General features: G+C 46.0%; 1 non-coding gene and 9 pseudogenes across 1 annotated transcript; all 10 read left to right on the forward strand.

Annotated features, from left to right (window-relative positions):
* The first annotated feature begins 3,109 nt into the window (after positions 1 to 3,109).
* Positions 3,110 to 3,273, forward strand: LOC142463728 (U1 spliceosomal RNA). Its single transcript, XR_012787481.1, has one exon. It is a non-coding gene; the product is annotated as a U1 spliceosomal RNA (small nuclear RNA).
* Positions 3,274 to 4,777: 1,504 nt separating this feature from the next.
* LOC142463663 (U1 spliceosomal RNA) lies at positions 4,778 to 4,950 on the forward strand (annotated as a pseudogene).
* A 1,532-nt stretch (positions 4,951 to 6,482) lies between these two features.
* On the forward strand, positions 6,483 to 6,655 carry LOC142463664 (U1 spliceosomal RNA; annotated as a pseudogene).
* Positions 6,656 to 8,150: 1,495 nt separating this feature from the next.
* On the forward strand, positions 8,151 to 8,323 carry LOC142463665 (U1 spliceosomal RNA; annotated as a pseudogene).
* Positions 8,324 to 9,860: 1,537 nt separating this feature from the next.
* On the forward strand, positions 9,861 to 10,033 carry LOC142463666 (U1 spliceosomal RNA; annotated as a pseudogene).
* A 1,557-nt stretch (positions 10,034 to 11,590) lies between these two features.
* Positions 11,591 to 11,763, forward strand: LOC142463667 (U1 spliceosomal RNA; annotated as a pseudogene).
* A 1,528-nt stretch (positions 11,764 to 13,291) lies between these two features.
* LOC142463668 (U1 spliceosomal RNA) lies at positions 13,292 to 13,464 on the forward strand (annotated as a pseudogene).
* A 1,543-nt stretch (positions 13,465 to 15,007) lies between these two features.
* On the forward strand, positions 15,008 to 15,180 carry LOC142463669 (U1 spliceosomal RNA; annotated as a pseudogene).
* A 1,595-nt stretch (positions 15,181 to 16,775) lies between these two features.
* On the forward strand, positions 16,776 to 16,948 carry LOC142463670 (U1 spliceosomal RNA; annotated as a pseudogene).
* Positions 16,949 to 18,511: 1,563 nt separating this feature from the next.
* LOC142463703 (U1 spliceosomal RNA) lies at positions 18,512 to 18,684 on the forward strand (annotated as a pseudogene).
* Positions 18,685 to 19,862: the final 1,178 nt, after the last annotated feature.

Raw genomic sequence — 19,862 nt, forward strand, 5'->3', positions numbered from 1 at the left:
TTACAGGAGGGTGATCCTGAGAAAACAGTTTCTCCTCAGGTTAAAAGAGATGGGAAAGGATGTGGAGGGAGATCTTAAAAGGGTTAGGGTGGAGTCTGAGGAATTACTGGAAAAAAGAGGTAGAAGGATAATTCATGCTGCAAGAGTGGAAGCGGTTGAAAAGAATGAAAAATGTACTTCTTTTTTCTTTAAAAAAGCATTTACAGGGAAGTTAAGTCCAATTCCTGTGTTGAATGAAGAGGGGGCAGAGGTAAAGGAGACGGAAAAAGTTCTGAAAGTTTGTGAGAATTTTTATTCCAAATTATATGAGGAAAAGGAGCGTGATATGTCCTTAGAAAAAGAGCTAGTTGAAAAAATTGAGGAAAAACTAAGTAAAGATGATCAGGTTTTCTTGGTGAGAGATCTAAACAGTGAAGAATTAAATGAGGTAATAAGGAATGGAAGGAAAGGAAAATCACCTGGTAAGGATGGGTTACCACATGAATTTTACTCCTATATGTGGGACATAATTAGAGAAGAGGTATTTAAGTTATGCAACACAATTTTTAAGTTAGGAGAAACGCCGGAATCCTTTAAAGAAGGTATAATTGCATTAATATTCAAAAAAAAGGGGGACAAAAGAGATCTTAAAAACTGGCGCCCTATAACTCTGCTGAATTCAGATTATAAAATTGTTGCAAAAGTGGTAATGCTAAGATTGAAGCCTTTCTTATGTAAATTGGTGGAAGAGGAGCAGGTGTGTGGTGTACCAGGGAGACAGATGGTAGGGAATCTAATTCTCCTGAGGGATTTAATTTGGTATTGTTTGGAGCGGCAGCAACCACTAGTTATTGCAAATATTGATTTTGAGAAGGCTTATGACCTTTTGTCTCATGCCTTTTTGTTTAAAGTCCTGGGAAAGTTAGGAATACCAATGGAAATCGTTAGATGGATAGGTAGTTTATATAAAGGTATTAATAGTAGAGTTTTAGTAAATGGCTGTTTTACTGAAAAAATTTGGGTGAAATCAGGGGTAAGGCAGGGGTGTCCTCTGTCCCCGTTGGCGTTTATTTGCGCTATAGAGCCTTTGTTGCAGACTATCAGAGCGGACAAGGTGGTGAGAGGGGTTGAAATCCCAGGGAGTGGGGGAAGGAGCATCAAAGTTCTAGGATATATGGACGACTTAACCCTGGTGTGTACTACACAGGCGGCTCTTCATAGAGCGCAGTTACATATTGATACCTTTTGTCACGCTTCAGGGCTGAGAGTGAATTGGGGGAAAAGTGCTTGTAAGGCCTTTGGGGATTGGCATGATTTAGGAAAGTGTGGGATCCCTGTGGAAGGGGAACAGCTAAGACTGTTAGGGGTTTATTTCGATGAGGACTTGACAGGGGAGGTAAATTGGGTAAAGGTAGGGGAAAGAATAGAAAAAAAAATCAATTTTTGGATGCTAAGGAAGCTTTCAATGGAAGGGAAGATTTTGGTGACAAAAGCGGTGTTGGTACCAATTTTGCTGCATATAGGGCTGGTGTTTCCCCCCGCGGCAAAATGGATTAGAAAAATTACTCAGTTTTTGTTCAGTTTTCTGTGGGGGTCAACAAATGAGAGATTAAAGAGAGAAATTGTATGGAAGGAAAAAGGGAAAGGTGGAAAAGGGGCCCCCAGGATAGAAGTTATCCTGGGAGCAAAATATGCCCAGCTCTGTATAAAGAGAATTCAGAGTGAGGATACAAAGGCGGCCTGTTTAGCAAGGTATGCGGCAGGGGGTATGTTAAGGAGGCTGGGTCTGTTCAGGACAGATTTGAGGAGGCCACTCTGTTTTGTGACCCCAGATAATTATGGGGTCATTGAACATTTCATAAGAGGTTTTAATTTAAGGGATGTAGAAAAGTCCTTATGGGAAGATCACAGGAAAATAAGGGCTGTGATTCTGGAGAGAGACAGTTATGAATGCTGCGGAAATCTGAATATGTCACAATTAAAACTGATGTGGAAGAACATAGATTTCAAGGGTCTATCTAATATTCACAAAGATATTGCTTGGATGGCTGTGCACAAGTGTCTGCCAGTCCGAGTCTTCCAAAAGAGACGACGTATGACAGTGTCGGATAGGTGTCCAAGAGAAGGATGTGGTGGCGTAGAAGACATAGTACATTTATTTTGGAACTGTTTTTTTGTGAGGGCTGTGTGGAAAAACCTAGCGAAGCTAATTAGAGAATTAGGAGGAATCCATATATTGGAGTTCAATATGATGCTTTATGGGTTAAGTGAGTTAAAAGGGGAAAAAGGTTGGGTACTATGGAAAATAATAAATTGTGTAAAAGAGGTTGTGTGGATGGTGAGAAGTATGATGATATTCAATAATGAAACGTTAGATGTGAAAGCATGTACTAGGATAATTTTAAGTAAAATGTATACATACTACTTGTTGGATCAGAAAAGGTTGGGGAAAGTGGAAAGTGATGTATTGTGGAAAGTGAATAGCTGGAATAAGATGGTTGTGTGTTAGAAGAGTCAACTAGAGAGAAGGAGGAGGAGGGGTATGTAACTTGTGTGAAGTTGAAGAAGTTTTTACCAGATCATAAGAAAAAAGGGGATTGTACATCGTGAGATAATGTGATTTATTTTTTGGGAATGATATTTGCGGAGGTTAAAAATAGTTAAATTTACTGGTTATGAGTTGTGTGAGTGGGAATGGAAGTGAGCAAAAGCGTTTGCTTTTACGGAAAGGGAAAGAGAATATTTATGAAGAAGAGTTTTGTCTTTCTTTGAGAAGTACAGTAGTACAGTCTGGGTCCCTTTACGTGGAGTTACCGGAGAGAAGAGGTGGGCCGGTGCTCCCCTCCACGGCGGGTGCCGTGGGAAAAAAGCATACGGAAATGTATGGAAGGGAGGGATGGCTGGGAAGGAAGAATGGTGACAGAATGGGATGAAAGAGTGTGTAATTGTGATTGTGAACAGTAATTTTCTGTGGGAAAAGGAAGGAGGAAGAAAATGTAAATATAGCATGGTTTGTGTCTTGTTAATGTAATATGGCTGTAAAAAATTATGTGTTTTTTTGGTTGTAAAAAAAAAAGTCTGTAAATTTAAAAAAGGTGTTGAATAAAATTTTTGAAAAAGGAAAAAAGAAAAAAAAAAAAAAAAAAAAAAAAGCCACGATCCTGCAGGTGGCTCTCCCAGGGCGAGGCTTGCTCATTGCACTTGGAGCTAGCTGACCTCTGCGATTTCCCCACATGCGGGAAACTCGACTGCACAATTTCTGGTAGTGGGGGACTGCGTGCGCGCTCTCCCCTGTTTTTCGACTGTTAGAAAAAACAGAAACAAAAATCAACAACAATAACAACAACCACCACCCACAGCACAGGTGTTTGTTCAGACAAGCTGCTATTGCCACTGCTTGGGCTTTGGGCCTGGTCAATAACTGTGGCATAAAAGGAGCAAACCAACTAGCCAGGTAGCAACATCTCAAACAGGGAGAAATGACAATTAGGCACCTGCGCAGACATTTAGGAATAAATTCAGGTGGATTGGGAAATACGGAAACACATATAATTCATGAAAAAAAACATTCTAAACAAAAAGGGCCAAGAACTGTAGAATATGAGTCGCTGCAGCAGCAGCAGCAGCAGCAGCAGCAGCAGCAGCAGCAGCAGCAGCAGCAGCAGCAGCAGCAGCAGTAAAAATGTATCCCTCTCTTTCCAATGTCCACCTCTCTGGCTGATTGTTTTCTTTTCTTTTTTTGGTTTGAGATACGAATCTCTCTATTATTATACTGAGATAAGTGCAATACACAATGTATAGGTGATTTCAAAGTCACAATTGTATGTTTGATGCCTTTTGAAATATTGTATAAAGCAGCACATTTACAAACAAATCTGGATTCATTTTTTTTTTTTTAAATGGCCGTTCCTTGCAGGATATGGGGTTTTTATTTCACCCCCTCCCCGCCCTAGTTCTACATGGTATGTCTGGGTCTCTGTAGCCAGACCACCCCATGTGATGATATCACAAAGGGAGTATACAGTACGTTCTAGAGTTTCTAGGCTCCAAAGTAACAAAGAGCAGCATTTAAAACCAACAGATTGCAAACTATCTGCTGAGCAGTGCAAAAACAATATCTATCTATCTATCTATCTATCTATCTATCTATCTATCTATCTATCTATCTATCTCTATCCAGGGAGCAGCAGACAGTGTTAGCTTGCTTCTATATTTATGCAAATGCCATGTAAGCAGCCATGCTGGTAAGGGGCAAAGTGTCAAGTTTGCCAGCAGGACTGGGCATCTCTCCCTTTTTATGCTGCTGCAGCAGCAGCAGCAGCAGCAGCAGCAGAGAGAGTGCAAGCAGGTAGGGAAGATGTAGAAAGCCACCCCAGAAATATGGTGTCCCCCTGTCTGTCTGTCCCCCTGTCTGTCGGTCTCTCCGCCAGCTGGAATGACAGAGCTGAGCGGTGTTCAAAGTGATTGCTTCTTCCTTTTAAAACCAAGAAGTAGTACCTTGCGGCGAAGCTTGGCTTCTCTGGGTGCTTGTCGGATGGGCGGGGGAGGGGCTTTGCTTCTAGGGAGGGGATGTCTTCGATCTATGTTGTTTGACAAATATTCGCTGCTGCACAAATGTTTGCATGGAATGGCCTAAGCTGATCCTTGCTGCAGGTGCTGGCTCAGATACTAGGCCTCAGCTACTGTGGTGCTTGCTGCTGCCGCTGTAGCCGCTGCACCAATGACCAGGCTGCTCTCTCCACAAGGGTGACACTTGTCCTGGGACAGGGCTAGTTGCCCCCCAGCGCCATTCCAACTCATACTTACCTGGCAGGGGAGTACACTATACAGCCACGATCCTGCAGGTGGCTCTCCCAGGGCGAGGCTTGCTCATTGCACTTGGAGCTAGCTGACCTCTGCGATTTCCCCACATGCGGGAAACTCGACTGCACAATTTCTGGTAGTGGGGGACTGCGTGCGCGCTCTCCCCTGTTTTTCGACTGTTAGAAAAAACAGAAACAAAAATCAACAACAATAACAACAACCACCACCCACAGCACAGGTGTTTGTTCAGACAAGCTGCTATTGCCACTGCTTGGGCTTTGGGCCTGGTCAATAACTGTGGCATAAAAGGAGCAAACCAACTAGCCAGGTAGCAACATCTCAAACAGGGAGAAATGACAATTAGGCACCTGCGCAGACATTTAGGAATAAATTCAGGTGGATTGGGAAATACGGAAACACATATAATTCATGAAAAAAAACATTCTAAACAAAAAGGGCCAAGAACTGTAGAATATGAGTCGCTGCAGCAGCAGCAGCAGCAGCAGCAGCAGCAGCAGCAGCAGCAGCAGCAGCAGCAGCAGCAGCAGCAGCAGCAGCAGTAAAAATGTATCCCTCTCTTTCCAATGTCCACCTCTCTGGCTGATTGTTTTCTTTTCTTTTTTTGGTTTGAGATACGAATCTCTCTATTATTATACTGAGATAAGTGCAATACACAATGTATAGGTGATTTCAAAGTCACAATTGTATGTTTGATGCCTTTTGAAATATTGTATAAAGCAGCACATTTACAAACAAATCTGGATTCATTTTTTTTTTTTTAAATGGCCGTTCCTTGCAGGATATGGGGTTTTTATTTCACCCCCTCCCCGCCCTAGTTCTACATGGTATGTCTGGGTCTCTGTAGCCAGACCACCCCATGTGATGATATCACAAAGGGAGTATACAGTACGTTCTAGAGTTTCTAGGCTCCAAAGTAACAAAGAGCAGCATTTAAAACCAACAGATTGCAAACTATCTGCTGAGCAGTGCAAAAACAATATCTATCTATCTATCTATCTATCTATCTATCTATCTATCTATCTATCTATCTATCTATCTATCTATCTATCTCTATCCAGGGAGCAGCAGACAGTGTTAGCTTGCTTCTATATTTATGCAAATGCCATGTAAGCAGCCATGCTGGTAAGGGGCAAAGTGTCAAGTTTGCCAGCAGGACTGGGCATCTCTCCCTTTTTATGCTGCAGCAGCAGCAGCAGCAGCAGCAGCAGCAGCAGAGAGAGTGCAAGCAGGTAGGGAAGATGTAGAAAGCCACCCCAGAAATATGGTGTCCCCCTGTCTGTCTGTCCCCCTGTCTGTCGGTCTCTCCGCCAGCTGGAATGACAGAGCTGAGCGGTGTTCAAAGTGATTGCTTCTTCCTTTTAAAACCAAGAAGTAGTACCTTGCGGCGAAGCTTGGCTTCTCTGGGTGCTTGTCGGATGGGCGGGGGAGGGGCTTTGCTTCTAGGGAGGGGATGTCTTCGATCTATGTTGTTTGACAAATATTCGCTGCTGCACAAATGTTTGCATGGAATGGCCTAAGCTGATCCTTGCTGCAGGTGCTGGCTCAGATACTAGGCCTCAGCTACTGTGGTGCTTGCTGCTGCCGCTGTAGCCGCTGCACCAATGACCAGGCTGCTCTCTCCACAAGGGTGACACTTGTCCTGGGACAGGGCTAGTTGCCCCCCAGCGCCATTCCAACTCATACTTACCTGGCAGGGGAGTACACTATACAGCCACGATCCTGCAGGTGGCTCTCCCAGGGCGAGGCTTGCTCATTGCACTTGGAGCTAGCTGACCTCTGCGATTTCCCCACATGCGGGAAACTCGACTGCACAATTTCTGGTAGTGGGGGACTGCGTGCGCGCTCTCCCCTGTTTTTCGACTGTTAGAAAAAACAGAAACAAAAATCAACAACAATAACAACAACCACCACCCACAGCACAGGTGTTTGTTCAGACAAGCTGCTATTGCCACTGCTTGGGCTTTGGGCCTGGTCAATAACTGTGGCATAAAAGGAGCAAACCAACTAGCCAGGTAGCAACATCTCAAACAGGGAGAAATGACAATTAGGCACCTGCGCAGACATTTAGGAATAAATTCAGGTGGATTGGGAAATACGGAAACACATATAATTCATGAAAAAAAACATTCTAAACAAAAAGGGCCAAGAACTGTAGAATATGAGTCGCTGCAGCAGCAGCAGCAGCAGCAGCAGCAGCAGCAGCAGCAGCAGCAGCAGCAGCAGCAGCAGCAGCAGCAGCAGTAAAAATGTATCCCTCTCTTTCCAATGTCCACCTCTCTGGCTGATTGTTTTCTTTTCTTTTTTTGGTTTGAGATACGAATCTCTCTATTATTATACTGAGATAAGTGCAATACACAATGTATAGGTGATTTCAAAGTCACAATTGTATGTTTGATGCCTTTTGAAATATTGTATAAAGCAGCACATTTACAAACAAATCTGGATTCATTTTTTTTTTTTAAATGGCCGTTCCTTGCAGGATATGGGGTTTTTATTTCACCCCCTCCCCGCCCTAGTTCTACATGGTATGTCTGGGTCTCTGTAGCCAGACCACCCCATGTGATGATATCACAAAGGGAGTATACAGTACGTTCTAGAGTTTCTAGGCTCCAAAGTAACAAAGAGCAGCATTTAAAACCAACAGATTGCAAACTATCTGCTGAGCAGTGCAAAAACAATATCTATCTATCTATCTATCTATCTATCTATCTATCTATCTATCTATCTCTATCCAGGGAGCAGCAGACAGTGTTAGCTTGCTTCTATATTTATGCAAATGCCATGTAAGCAGCCATGCTGGTAAGGGGCAAAGTGTCAAGTTTGCCAGCAGGACTGGGCATCTCTCCCTTTTTATGCTGCAGCAGCAGCAGCAGCAGCAGCAGAGAGAGTGCAAGCAGGTAGGGAAGATGTAGAAAGCCACCCCAGAAATATGGTGTCCCCCTGTCTGTCTGTCCCCCTGTCTGTCGGTCTCTCCGCCAGCTGGAATGACAGAGCTGAGCGGTGTTCAAAGTGATTGCTTCTTCCTTTTAAAACCAAGAAGTAGTACCTTGCGGCGAAGCTTGGCTTCTCTGGGTGCTTGTCGGATGGGCGGGGGAGGGGCTTTGCTTCTAGGGAGGGGATGTCTTCGATCTATGTTGTTTGACAAATATTCGCTGCTGCACAAATGTTTGCATGGAATGGCCTAAGCTGATCCTTGCTGCAGGTGCTGGCTCAGATACTAGGCCTCAGCTACTGTGGTGCTTGCTGCTGCCGCTGTAGCCGCTGCACCAATGACCAGGCTGCTCTCTCCACAAGGGTGACACTTGTCCTGGGACAGGGCTAGTTGCCCCCCAGCGCCATTCCAACTCATACTTACCTGGCAGGGGAGTACACTATACAGCCACGATCCTGCAGGTGGCTCTCCCAGGGCGAGGCTTGCTCATTGCACTTGGAGCTAGCTGACCTCTGCGATTTCCCCACATGCGGGAAACTCGACTGCACAATTTCTGGTAGTGGGGGACTGCGTGCGCGCTCTCCCCTGTTTTTCGACTGTTAGAAAAAACAGAAACAAAAATCAACAACAATAACAACAACCACCACCCACAGCACAGGTGTTTGTTCAGACAAGCTGCTATTGCCACTGCTTGGGCTTTGGGCCTGGTCAATAACTGTGGCATAAAAGGAGCAAACCAACTAGCCAGGTAGCAACATCTCAAACAGGGAGAAATGACAATTAGGCACCTGCGCAGACATTTAGGAATAAATTCAGGTGGATTGGGAAATACGGAAACACATATAATTCATGAAAAAAAACATTCTAAACAAAAAGGGCCAAGAACTGTAGAATATGAGTCGCAGCAGCAGCAGCAGCAGCAGCAGCAGCAGCAGCAGCAGCAGCAGCAGCAGCAGCAGCAGCAGCAGCAGCAGCAGCAGCAGCAGCAGCAGCAGCAGCAGCAGCAGCAGTAAAAATGTATCCCTCTCTTTCCAATGTCCACCTCTCTGGCTGATTGTTTTCTTTTCTTTTTTTGGTTTGAGATACGAATCTCTCTATTATTATACTGAGATAAGTGCAATACACAATGTATAGGTGATTTCAAAGTCACAATTGTATGTTTGATGCCTTTTGAAATATTGTATAAAGCAGCACATTTACAAACAAATCTGGATTCATTTTTTTTTTTTTAAATGGCCGTTCCTTGCAGGATATGGGGTTTTTATTTCACCCCCTCCCCGCCCTAGTTCTACATGGTATGTCTGGGTCTCTGTAGCCAGACCACCCCATGTGATGATATCACAAAGGGAGTATACAGTACGTTCTAGAGTTTCTAGGCTCCAAAGTAACAAAGAGCAGCATTTAAAACCAACAGATTGCAAACTATCTGCTGAGCAGTGCAAAAACAATATCTATCTATCTATCTATCTATCTATCTATCTATCTATCTATCTATCTATCTATCTCTATCCAGGGAGCAGCAGACAGTGTTAGCTTGCTTCTATATTTATGCAAATGCCATGTAAGCAGCCATGCTGGTAAGGGGCAAAGTGTCAAGTTTGCCAGCAGGACTGGGCATCTCTCCCTTTTTATGCTGCAGCAGCAGCAGCAGCAGCAGCAGAGAGAGTGCAAGCAGGTAGGGAAGATGTAGAAAGCCACCCCAGAAATATGGTGTCCCCCTGTCTGTCTGTCCCCCTGTCTGTCGGTCTCTCCGCCAGCTGGAATGACAGAGCTGAGCGGTGTTCAAAGTGATTGCTTCTTCCTTTTAAAACCAAGAAGTAGTACCTTGCGGCGAAGCTTGGCTTCTCTGGGTGCTTGTCGGATGGGCGGGGGAGGGGCTTTGCTTCTAGGGAGGGGATGTCTTCGATCTATGTTGTTTGACAAATATTCGCTGCTGCACAAATGTTTGCATGGAATGGCCTAAGCTGATCCTTGCTGCAGGTGCTGGCTCAGATACTAGGCCTCAGCTACTGTGGTGCTTGCTGCTGCCGCTGTAGCCGCTGCACCAATGACCAGGCTGCTCTCTCCACAAGGGTGACACTTGTCCTGGGACAGGGCTAGTTGCCCCCCAGCGCCATTCCAACTCATACTTACCTGGCAGGGGAGTACACTATACAGCCACGATCCTGCAGGTGGCTCTCCCAGGGCGAGGCTTGCTCATTGCACTTGGAGCTAGCTGACCTCTGCGATTTCCCCACATGCGGGAAACTCGACTGCACAATTTCTGGTAGTGGGGGACTGCGTGCGCGCTCTCCCCTGTTTTTCGACTGTTAGAAAAAACAGAAACAAAAATCAACAACAATAACAACAACCACCACCCACAGCACAGGTGTTTGTTCAGACAAGCTGCTATTGCCACTGCTTGGGCTTTGGGCCTGGTCAATAACTGTGGCATAAAAGGAGCAAACCAACTAGCCAGGTAGCAACATCTCAAACAGGGAGAAATGACAATTAGGCACCTGCGCAGACATTTAGGAATAAATTCAGGTGGATTGGGAAATACGGAAACACATATAATTCATGAAAAAAAACATTCTAAACAAAAAGGGCCAAGAACTGTAGAATATGAGTCGCTGCAGCAGCAGCAGCAGCAGCAGCAGCAGCAGCAGCAGCAGCAGCAGCAGCAGCAGCAGCAGCAGCAGCAGCAGCAGCAGCAGCAGCAGCAGCAGCAGCAGCAGCAGCAGCAGCAGCAGCAAAAATGTATCCCTCTCTTTCCAATGTCCACCTCTCTGGCTGATTGTTTTCTTTTCTTTTTTTGGTTTGAGATACGAATCTCTCTATTATTATACTGAGATAAGTGCAATACACAATGTATAGGTGATTTCAAAGTCACAATTGTATGTTTGATGCCTTTTGAAATATTGTATAAAGCAGCACATTTACAAACAAATCTGGATTCATTTTTTTTTTTTTAAATGGCCGTTCCTTGCAGGATATGGGGTTTTTATTTCACCCCCTCCCCGCCCTAGTTCTACATGGTATGTCTGGGTCTCTGTAGCCAGACCACCCCATGTGATGATATCACAAAGGGAGTATACAGTACGTTCTAGAGTTTCTAGGCTCCAAAGTAACAAAGAGCAGCATTTAAAACCAACAGATTGCAAACTATCTGCTGAGCAGTGCAAAAACAATATCTATCTATCTATCTATCTATCTATCTATCTATCTATCTATCTATCTATCTATCTATCTATCTCTATCCAGGGAGCAGCAGACAGTGTTAGCTTGCTTCTATATTTATGCAAATGCCATGTAAGCAGCCATGCTGGTAAGGGGCAAAGTGTCAAGTTTGCCAGCAGGACTGGGCATCTCTCCCTTTTTATGCTGCAGCAGCAGCAGCAGCAGCAGCAGAGAGAGTGCAAGCAGGTAGGGAAGATGTAGAAAGCCACCCCAGAAATATGGTGTCCCCCTGTCTGTCTGTCCCCCTGTCTGTCGGTCTCTCCGCCAGCTGGAATGACAGAGCTGAGCGGTGTTCAAAGTGATTGCTTCTTCCTTTTAAAACCAAGAAGTAGTACCTTGCGGCGAAGCTTGGCTTCTCTGGGTGCTTGTCGGATGGGCGGGGGAGGGGCTTTGCTTCTAGGGAGGGGATGTCTTCGATCTATGTTGTTTGACAAATATTCGCTGCTGCACAAATGTTTGCATGGAATGGCCTAAGCTGATCCTTGCTGCAGGTGCTGGCTCAGATACTAGGCCTCAGCTACTGTGGTGCTTGCTGCTGCCGCTGTAGCCGCTGCACCAATGACCAGGCTGCTCTCTCCACAAGGGTGACACTTGTCCTGGGACAGGGCTAGTTGCCCCCCAGCGCCATTCCAACTCATACTTACCTGGCAGGGGAGTACACTATACAGCCACGATCCTGCAGGTGGCTCTCCCAGGGCGAGGCTTGCTCATTGCACTTGGAGCTAGCTGACCTCTGCGATTTCCCCACATGCGGGAAACTCGACTGCACAATTTCTGGTAGTGGGGGACTGCGTGCGCGCTCTCCCCTGTTTTTCGACTGTTAGAAAAAACAGAAACAAAAATCAACAACAATAACAACAACCACCACCCACAGCACAGGTGTTTGTTCAGACAAGCTGCTATTGCCACTGCTTGGGCTTTGGGCCTGGTCAATAACTGTGGCATAAAAGGAGCAAACCAACTAGCCAGGTAGCAACATCTCAAACAGGGAGAAATGACAATTAGGCACCTGCGCAGACATTTAGGAATAAATTCAGGTGGATTGGGAAATACGGAAACACATATAATTCATGAAAAAAAACATTCTAAACAAAAAGGGCCAAGAACTGTAGAATATGAGTCGCTGCAGCAGCAGCAGCAGCAGCAGCAGCAGCAGCAGCAGCAGCAGCAGCAGCAGCAGCAGCAGCAGCAGCAGCAGCAGCAGCAGCAGCAGCAGCAGCAGCAGCAGCAGCAGCAGCAGCAGTAAAAATGTATCCCTCTCTTTCCAATGTCCACCTCTCTGGCTGATTGTTTTCTTTTCTTTTTTTGGTTTGAGATACGAATCTCTCTATTATTATACTGAGATAAGTGCAATACACAATGTATAGGTGATTTCAAAGTCACAATTGTATGTTTGATGCCTTTTGAAATATTGTATAAAGCAGCACATTTACAAACAAATCTGGATTCATTTTTTTTTTTTAAATGGCCGTTCCTTGCAGGATATGGGGTTTTTATTTCACCCCCTCCCCGCCCTAGTTCTACATGGTATGTCTGGGTCTCTGTAGCCAGACCACCCCATGTGATGATATCACAAAGGGAGTATACAGTACGTTCTAGAGTTTCTAGGCTCCAAAGTAACAAAGAGCAGCATTTAAAACCAACAGATTGCAAACTATCTGCTGAGCAGTGCAAAAACAATATCTATCTATCTATCTATCTATCTATCTATCTATCTCTATCCAGGGAGCAGCAGACAGTGTTAGCTTGCTTCTATATTTATGCAAATGCCATGTAAGCAGCCATGCTGGTAAGGGGCAAAGTGTCAAGTTTGCCAGCAGGACTGGGCATCTCTCCCTTTTTATGCTGCAGCAGCATCAGCAGCAGCAGCAGAGAGAGTGCAAGCAGGTAGGGAAGATGTAGAAAGCCACCCCAGAAATATGGTGTCCCCCTGTCTGTCTGTCCCCCTGTCTGTCGGTCTCTCCGCCAGCTGGAATGACAGAGCTGAGCGGTGTTCAAAGTGATTGCTTCTTCCTTTTAAAACCAAGAAGTAGTACCTTGCGGCGAAGCTTGGCTTCTCTGGGTGCTTGTCGGATGGGCGGGGGAGGGGCTTTGCTTCTAGGGAGGGGATGTCTTCGATCTATGTTGTTTGACAAATATTCGCTGCTGCACAAATGTTTGCATGGAATGGCCTAAGCTGATCCTTGCTGCAGGTGCTGGCTCAGATACTAGGCCTCAGCTACTGTGGTGCTTGCTGCTGCCGCTGTAGCCGCTGCACCAATGACCAGGCTGCTCTCTCCACAAGGGTGACACTTGTCCTGGGACAGGGCTAGTTGCCCCCCAGCGCCATTCCAACTCATACTTACCTGGCAGGGGAGTACACTATACAGCCACGATCCTGCAGGTGGCTCTCCCAGGGCGAGGCTTGCTCATTGCACTTGGAGCTAGCTGACCTCTGCGATTTCCCCACATGCGGGAAACTCGACTGCACAATTTCTGGTAGTGGGGGACTGCGTGCGCGCTCTCCCCTGTTTTTCGACTGTTAGAAAAAACAGAAACAAAAATCAACAACAATAACAACAACCACCACCCACAGCACAGGTGTTTGTTCAGACAAGCTGCTATTGCCACTGCTTGGGCTTTGGGCCTGGTCAATAACTGTGGCATAAAAGGAGCAAACCAACTAGCCAGGTAGCAACATCTCAAACAGGGAGAAATGACAATTAGGCACCTGCGCAGACATTTAGGAATAAATTCAGGTGGATTGGGAAATACGGAAACACATATAATTCATGAAAAAAAACATTCTAAACAAAAAGGGCCAAGAACTGTAGAATATGAGTCGCTGCAGCAGCAGCAGCAGCAGCAGCAGCAGCAGCAGCAGCAGCAGCAGCAGCAGCAGCAGCAGCAGCAGCAGCAGCAGCAGCAGCAGCAGCAGCAGCAGCAGCAGCAGCAGCAGCAGCAGCAGCAGCAGTAAAAATGTATCCCTCTCTTTCCAATGTCCACCTCTCTGGCTGATTGTTTTCTTTTCTTTTTTTGGTTTGAGATACGAATCTCTCTATTATTATACTGAGATAAGTGCAATACACAATGTATAGGTGATTTCAAAGTCACAATTGTATGTTTGATGCCTTTTGAAATATTGTATAAAGCAGCACATTTACAAACAAATCTGGATTCATTTTTTTTTTTTAAATGGCCGTTCCTTGCAGGATATGGGGTTTTTATTTCACCCCCTCCCCGCCCTAGTTCTACATGGTATGTCTGGGTCTCTGTAGCCAGACCACCCCATGTGATGATATCACAAAGGGAGTATACAGTACGTTCTAGAGTTTCTAGGCTCCAAAGTAACAAAGAGCAGCATTTAAAACCAACAGATTGCAAACTATCTGCTGAGCAGTGCAAAAACAATATCTATCTATCTATCTATCTATCTATCTATCTATCTCTATCCAGGGAGCAGCAGACAGTGTTAGCTTGCTTCTATATTTATGCAAATGCCATGTAAGCAGCCATGCTGGTAAGGGGCAAAGTGTCAAGTTTGCCAGCAGGACTGGGCATCTCTCCCTTTTTATGCTGCTGCAGCAGCAGCAGCAGCAGCAGCAGCAGAGAGAGTGCAAGCAGGTAGGGAAGATGTAGAAAGCCACCCCAGAAATATGGTGTCCCCCTGTCTGTCTGTCCCCCTGTCTGTCGGTCTCTCCGCCAGCTGGAATGACAGAGCTGAGCGGTGTTCAAAGTGATTGCTTCTTCCTTTTAAAACCAAGAAGTAGTACCTTGCGGCGAAGCTTGGCTTCTCTGGGTGCTTGTCGGATGGGCGGGGGAGGGGCTTTGCTTCTAGGGAGGGGATGTCTTCGATCTATGTTGTTTGACAAATATTCGCTGCTGCACAAATGTTTGCATGGAATGGCCTAAGCTGATCCTTGCTGCAGGTGCTGGCTCAGATACTAGGCCTCAGCTACTGTGGTGCTTGCTGCTGCCGCTGTAGCCGCTGCACCAATGACCAGGCTGCTCTCTCCACAAGGGTGACACTTGTCCTGGGACAGGGCTAGTTGCCCCCCAGCGCCATTCCAACTCATACTTACCTGGCAGGGGAGTACACTATACAGCCACGATCCTGCAGGTGGCTCTCCCAGGGCGAGGCTTGCTCATTGCACTTGGAGCTAGCTGACCTCTGCGATTTCCCCACATGCGGGAAACTCGACTGCACAATTTCTGGTAGTGGGGGACTGCGTGCGCGCTCTCCCCTGTTTTTCGACTGTTAGAAAAAACAGAAACAAAAATCAACAACAATAACAACAACCACCACCCACAGCACAGGTGTTTGTTCAGACAAGCTGCTATTGCCACTGCTTGGGCTTTGGGCCTGGTCAATAACTGTGGCATAAAAGGAGCAAACCAACTAGCCAGGTAGCAACATCTCAAACAGGGAGAAATGACAATTAGGCACCTGCGCAGACATTTAGGAATAAATTCAGGTGGATTGGGAAATACGGAAACACATATAATTCATGAAAAAAAACATTCTAAACAAAAAGGGCCAAGAACTGTAGAATATGAGTCGCTGCAGCAGCAGCAGCAGCAGCAGCAGCAGCAGCAGCAGCAGCAGCAGCAGCAGCAGCAGCAGCAGCAGCAGCAGCAGCAGCAGCAGCAGCAGCAGCAGCAGCAGCAGCAGCAGCAGCAGCAGCAGCAGCAGTAAAAATGTATCCCTCTCTTTCCAATGTCCACCTCTCTGGCTGATTGTTTTCTTTTCTTTTTTTGGTTTGAGATACGAATCTCTCTATTATTATACTGAGATAAGTGCAATACACAATGTATAGGTGATTTCAAAGTCACAATTGTATGTTTGATGCCTTTTGAAATATTGTATAAAGCAGCACATTTACAAACAAATCTGGATTCATTTTTTTTTTTTTAAATGGCCGTTCCTTGCAGGATATGGGGTTTTTATTTCACCCCCTCCCCGCCCTAGTTCTACATGGTATGTCTGGGTCTCTGTAGCCAGACCACCCCATGTGATGATATCACAAAGGGAGTATACAGTACGTTCTAGAGTTTCTAGGCTCCAAAGTAACAAAGAGCAGCATTTAAAACCAACAGATTGCAAACTATCTGCTGAGCAGTGCAAAAACAATATCTATCTATCTATCTATCTATCTATCTATCTATCTATCTATCTATCTATCTATCTATCTCTATCCAGGGAGCAGCAGACAGTGTTAGCTTGCTTCTATATTTATGCAAATGCCATGTAAGCAGCCATGCTGGTAAGGGGCAAAGTGTCAAGTTTGCCAGCAGGACTGGGCATCTCTCCCTTTTTATGCTGCAGCAGCAGCAGCAGCAGCAGCAGCAGCAGCAGCAGCAGCAGCAGCAGCAGCAGAGAGAGTGCAAGCAGGTAGGGAAGATGTAGAAAGCCACCCCAGAAATATGGTGTCCCCCTGTCTGTCTGTCCCCCTGTCTGTCGGTCTCTCCGCCAGCTGGAATGACAGAGCTGAGCGGTGTTCAAAGTGATTGCTTCTTCCTTTTAAAACCAAGAAGTAGTACCTTGCGGCGAAGCTTGGCTTCTCTGGGTGCTTGTCGGATGGGCGGGGGAGGGGCTTTGCTTCTAGGGAGGGGATGTCTTCGATCTATGTTGTTTGACAAATATTCGCTGCTGCACAAATGTTTGCATGGAATGGCCTAAGCTGATCCTTGCTGCAGGTGCTGGCTCAGATACTAGGCCTCAGCTACTGTGGTGCTTGCTGCTGCCGCTGTAGCCGCTGCACCAATGACCAGGCTGCTCTCTCCACAAGGGTGACACTTGTCCTGGGACAGGGCTAGTTGCCCCCCAGCGCCATTCCAACTCATACTTACCTGGCAGGGGAGTACACTATACAGCCACGATCCTGCAGGTGGCTCTCCCAGGGCGAGGCTTGCTCATTGCACTTGGAGCTAGCTGACCTCTGCGATTTCCCCACATGCGGGAAACTCGACTGCACAATTTCTGGTAGTGGGGGACTGCGTGCGCGCTCTCCCCTGTTTTTCGACTGTTAGAAAAAACAGAAACAAAAATCAACAACAATAACAACAACCACCACCCACAGCACAGGTGTTTGTTCAGACAAGCTGCTATTGCCACTGCTTGGGCTTTGGGCCTGGTCAATAACTGTGGCATAAAAGGAGCAAACCAACTAGCCAGGTAGCAACATCTCAAACAGGGAGAAATGACAATTAGGCACCTGCGCAGACATTTAGGAATAAATTCAGGTGGATTGGGAAATACGGAAACACATATAATTCATGAAAAAAAACATTCTAAACAAAAAGGGCCAAGAACTGTAGAATATGAGTCACAGCAGCAGCAGCAGCAGCAGCAGCAGCAGCAGCAGCAGCAGCAGCAGCAGCAGCAGCAGCAGCAGCAGCAGCAGCAGCAGCAGCAGCAGCAGCAGCAGCAGCAGCAGCAGCAGCAGCAGCAGCAGCAGCAGCAGCAGCAAAAATGTATCCCTCTCTTTCCAATGTCCACCTCTCTGGCTGATTGTTTTCTTTTCTTTTTTTGGTTTGAGATACGAATCTCTCTATTATTATACTGAGATAAGTGCAATACACAATGTATAGGTGATTTCAAAGTCACAATTGTATGTTTGATGCCTTTTGAAATATTGTATAAAGCAGCACATTTACAAACAAATCTGGATTCATTTTTTTTTTTTTAAATGGCCGTTCCTTGCAGGATATGGGGTTTTTATTTCACCCCCTCCCCGCCCTAGTTCTACATGGTATGTCTGGGTCTCTGTAGCCAGACCACCCCATGTGATGATATCACAAAGGGAGTATACAGTACGTTCTAGAGTTTCTAGGCTCCAAAGTAACAAAGAGCAGCATTTAAAACCAACAGATTGCAAACTATCTGCTGAGCAGTGCAAAAACAATATCTATCTATCTATCTATCTATCTATCTATCTATCTATCTATCTATCTATCTCTATCCAGGGAGCAGCAGACAGTGTTAGCTTGCTTCTATATTTATGCAAATGCCATGTAAGCAGCCATGCTGGTAAGGGGCAAAGTGTCAAGTTTGCCAGCAGGACTGGGCATCTCTCCCTTTTTATGCTGCAGCAGCAGCAGCAGCAGCAGCAGAGAGAGTGCAAGCAGGTAGGGAAGATGTAGAAAGCCACCCCAGAAATATGGTGTCCCCCTGTCTGTCTGTCCCCCTGTCTGTCGGTCTCTCCGCCAGCTGGAATGACAGAGCTGAGCGGTGTTCAAAGTGATTGCTTCTTCCTTTTAAAACCAAGAAGTAGTACCTTGCGGCGAAGCTTGGCTTCTCTGGGTGCTTGTCGGATGGGCGGGGGAGGGGCTTTGCTTCTAGGGAGGGGATGTCTTCGATCTATGTTGTTTGACAAATATTCGCTGCTGCACAAATGTTTGCATGGAATGGCCTAAGCTGATCCTTGCTGCAGGTGCTGGCTCAGATACTAGGCCTCAGCTACTGTGGTGCTTGCTGCTGCCGCTGTAGCCGCTGCACCAATGACCAGGCTGCTCTCTCCACAAGGGTGACACTTGTCCTGGGACAGGGCTAGTTGCCCCCCAGCGCCATTCCAACTCATACTTACCTGGCAGGGGAGTACACTATACAGCCACGATCCTGCAGGTGGCTCGCCCAGGGCGAGGCTTGCTCATTGCACTTGGAGCTAGCTGACCTCTGCGATTTCCCCACATGCGGGAAACTCGACTGCACAATTTCTGGTAGTGGGGGACTGCGTGCGCGCTCTCCCCTGTTTTTCGACTGTTAGAAAAAACAGAAACAAAAATCAACAACAATAACAACAACCACCACCCACAGCACAGGTGTTTGTTCAGACAAGCTGCTATTGCCACTGCTTGGGCTTTGGGCCTGGTCAATAACTGTGGCATAAAAGGAGCAAACCAACTAGCCAGGTAGCAACATCTCAAACAGGGAGAAATGACAATTAGGCACCTGCGCAGACATTTAGGAATAAATTCAGGTGGATTGGGAAATACGGAAACACATATAATTCATGAAAAAAAACATTCTAAACAAAAAGGGCCAAGAACTGTAGAATATGAGTCGCTGCAGCAGCAGCAGCAGCAGCAGCAGCAGCAGCAGCAGCAGCAGCAGCAGCAGCAGCAGCAGCAGCAGCAGCAGCAGCAGCAGTAAAAATGTATCCCTCTCTTTCCAATGTCCACCTCTCTGGCTGATTGTTTTCTTTTCTTTTTTTGGTTTGAGATACGAATCTCTCTATTATTATACTGAGATAAGTGCAATACACAATGTATAGGTGATTTCAAAGTCACAATTGTATGTTTGATGCCTTTTGAAATATTGTATAAAGCAGCACATTTACAAACAAATCTGGATTCATTTTTTTTTTTTTAAATGGCCGTTCCTTGCAGGATATGGGGTTTTTATTTCACCCCCTCCCCGCCCTAGTTCTACATGGTATGTCTGGGTCTCTGTAGCCAGACCACCCCATGTGATGATATCACAAAGGGAGTATACAGTACGTTCTAGAGTTTCTAGGCTCCAAAGTAACAAAGAGCAGCATTTAAAACCAACAGATTGCAAACTATCTGCTGAGCAGTGCAAAAACAATATCTATCTATCTATCTATCTATCTATCTATCTATCTATCTATCTATCTATCTATCTATCTCTATCCAGGGAGCAGCAGACAGTGTTAGCTTGCTTCTATATTTATGCAAATGCCATGTAAGCAGCCATGCTGGTAAGGGGCAAAGTGTCAAGTTTGCCAGCAGGACTGGGCATCTCTCCCTTTTTATGCTGCAGCAGCAGCAGCAGCAGCAGCAGAGAGAGTGCAAGCAGGTAGGGAAGATGTAGAAAGCCACCCCAGAAATATGGTGTCCCCCTGTCTGTCTGTCCCCCTGTCTGTCGGTCTCTCCGCCAGCTGGAATGACAGAGCTGAGCGGTGTTCAA

This window comes from Ascaphus truei, chromosome 11 (genome assembly GCF_040206685.1).
Source record: "Ascaphus truei isolate aAscTru1 chromosome 11, aAscTru1.hap1, whole genome shotgun sequence".
NCBI classification, from domain to species: domain Eukaryota; kingdom Metazoa; phylum Chordata; class Amphibia; order Anura; family Ascaphidae; genus Ascaphus; species Ascaphus truei.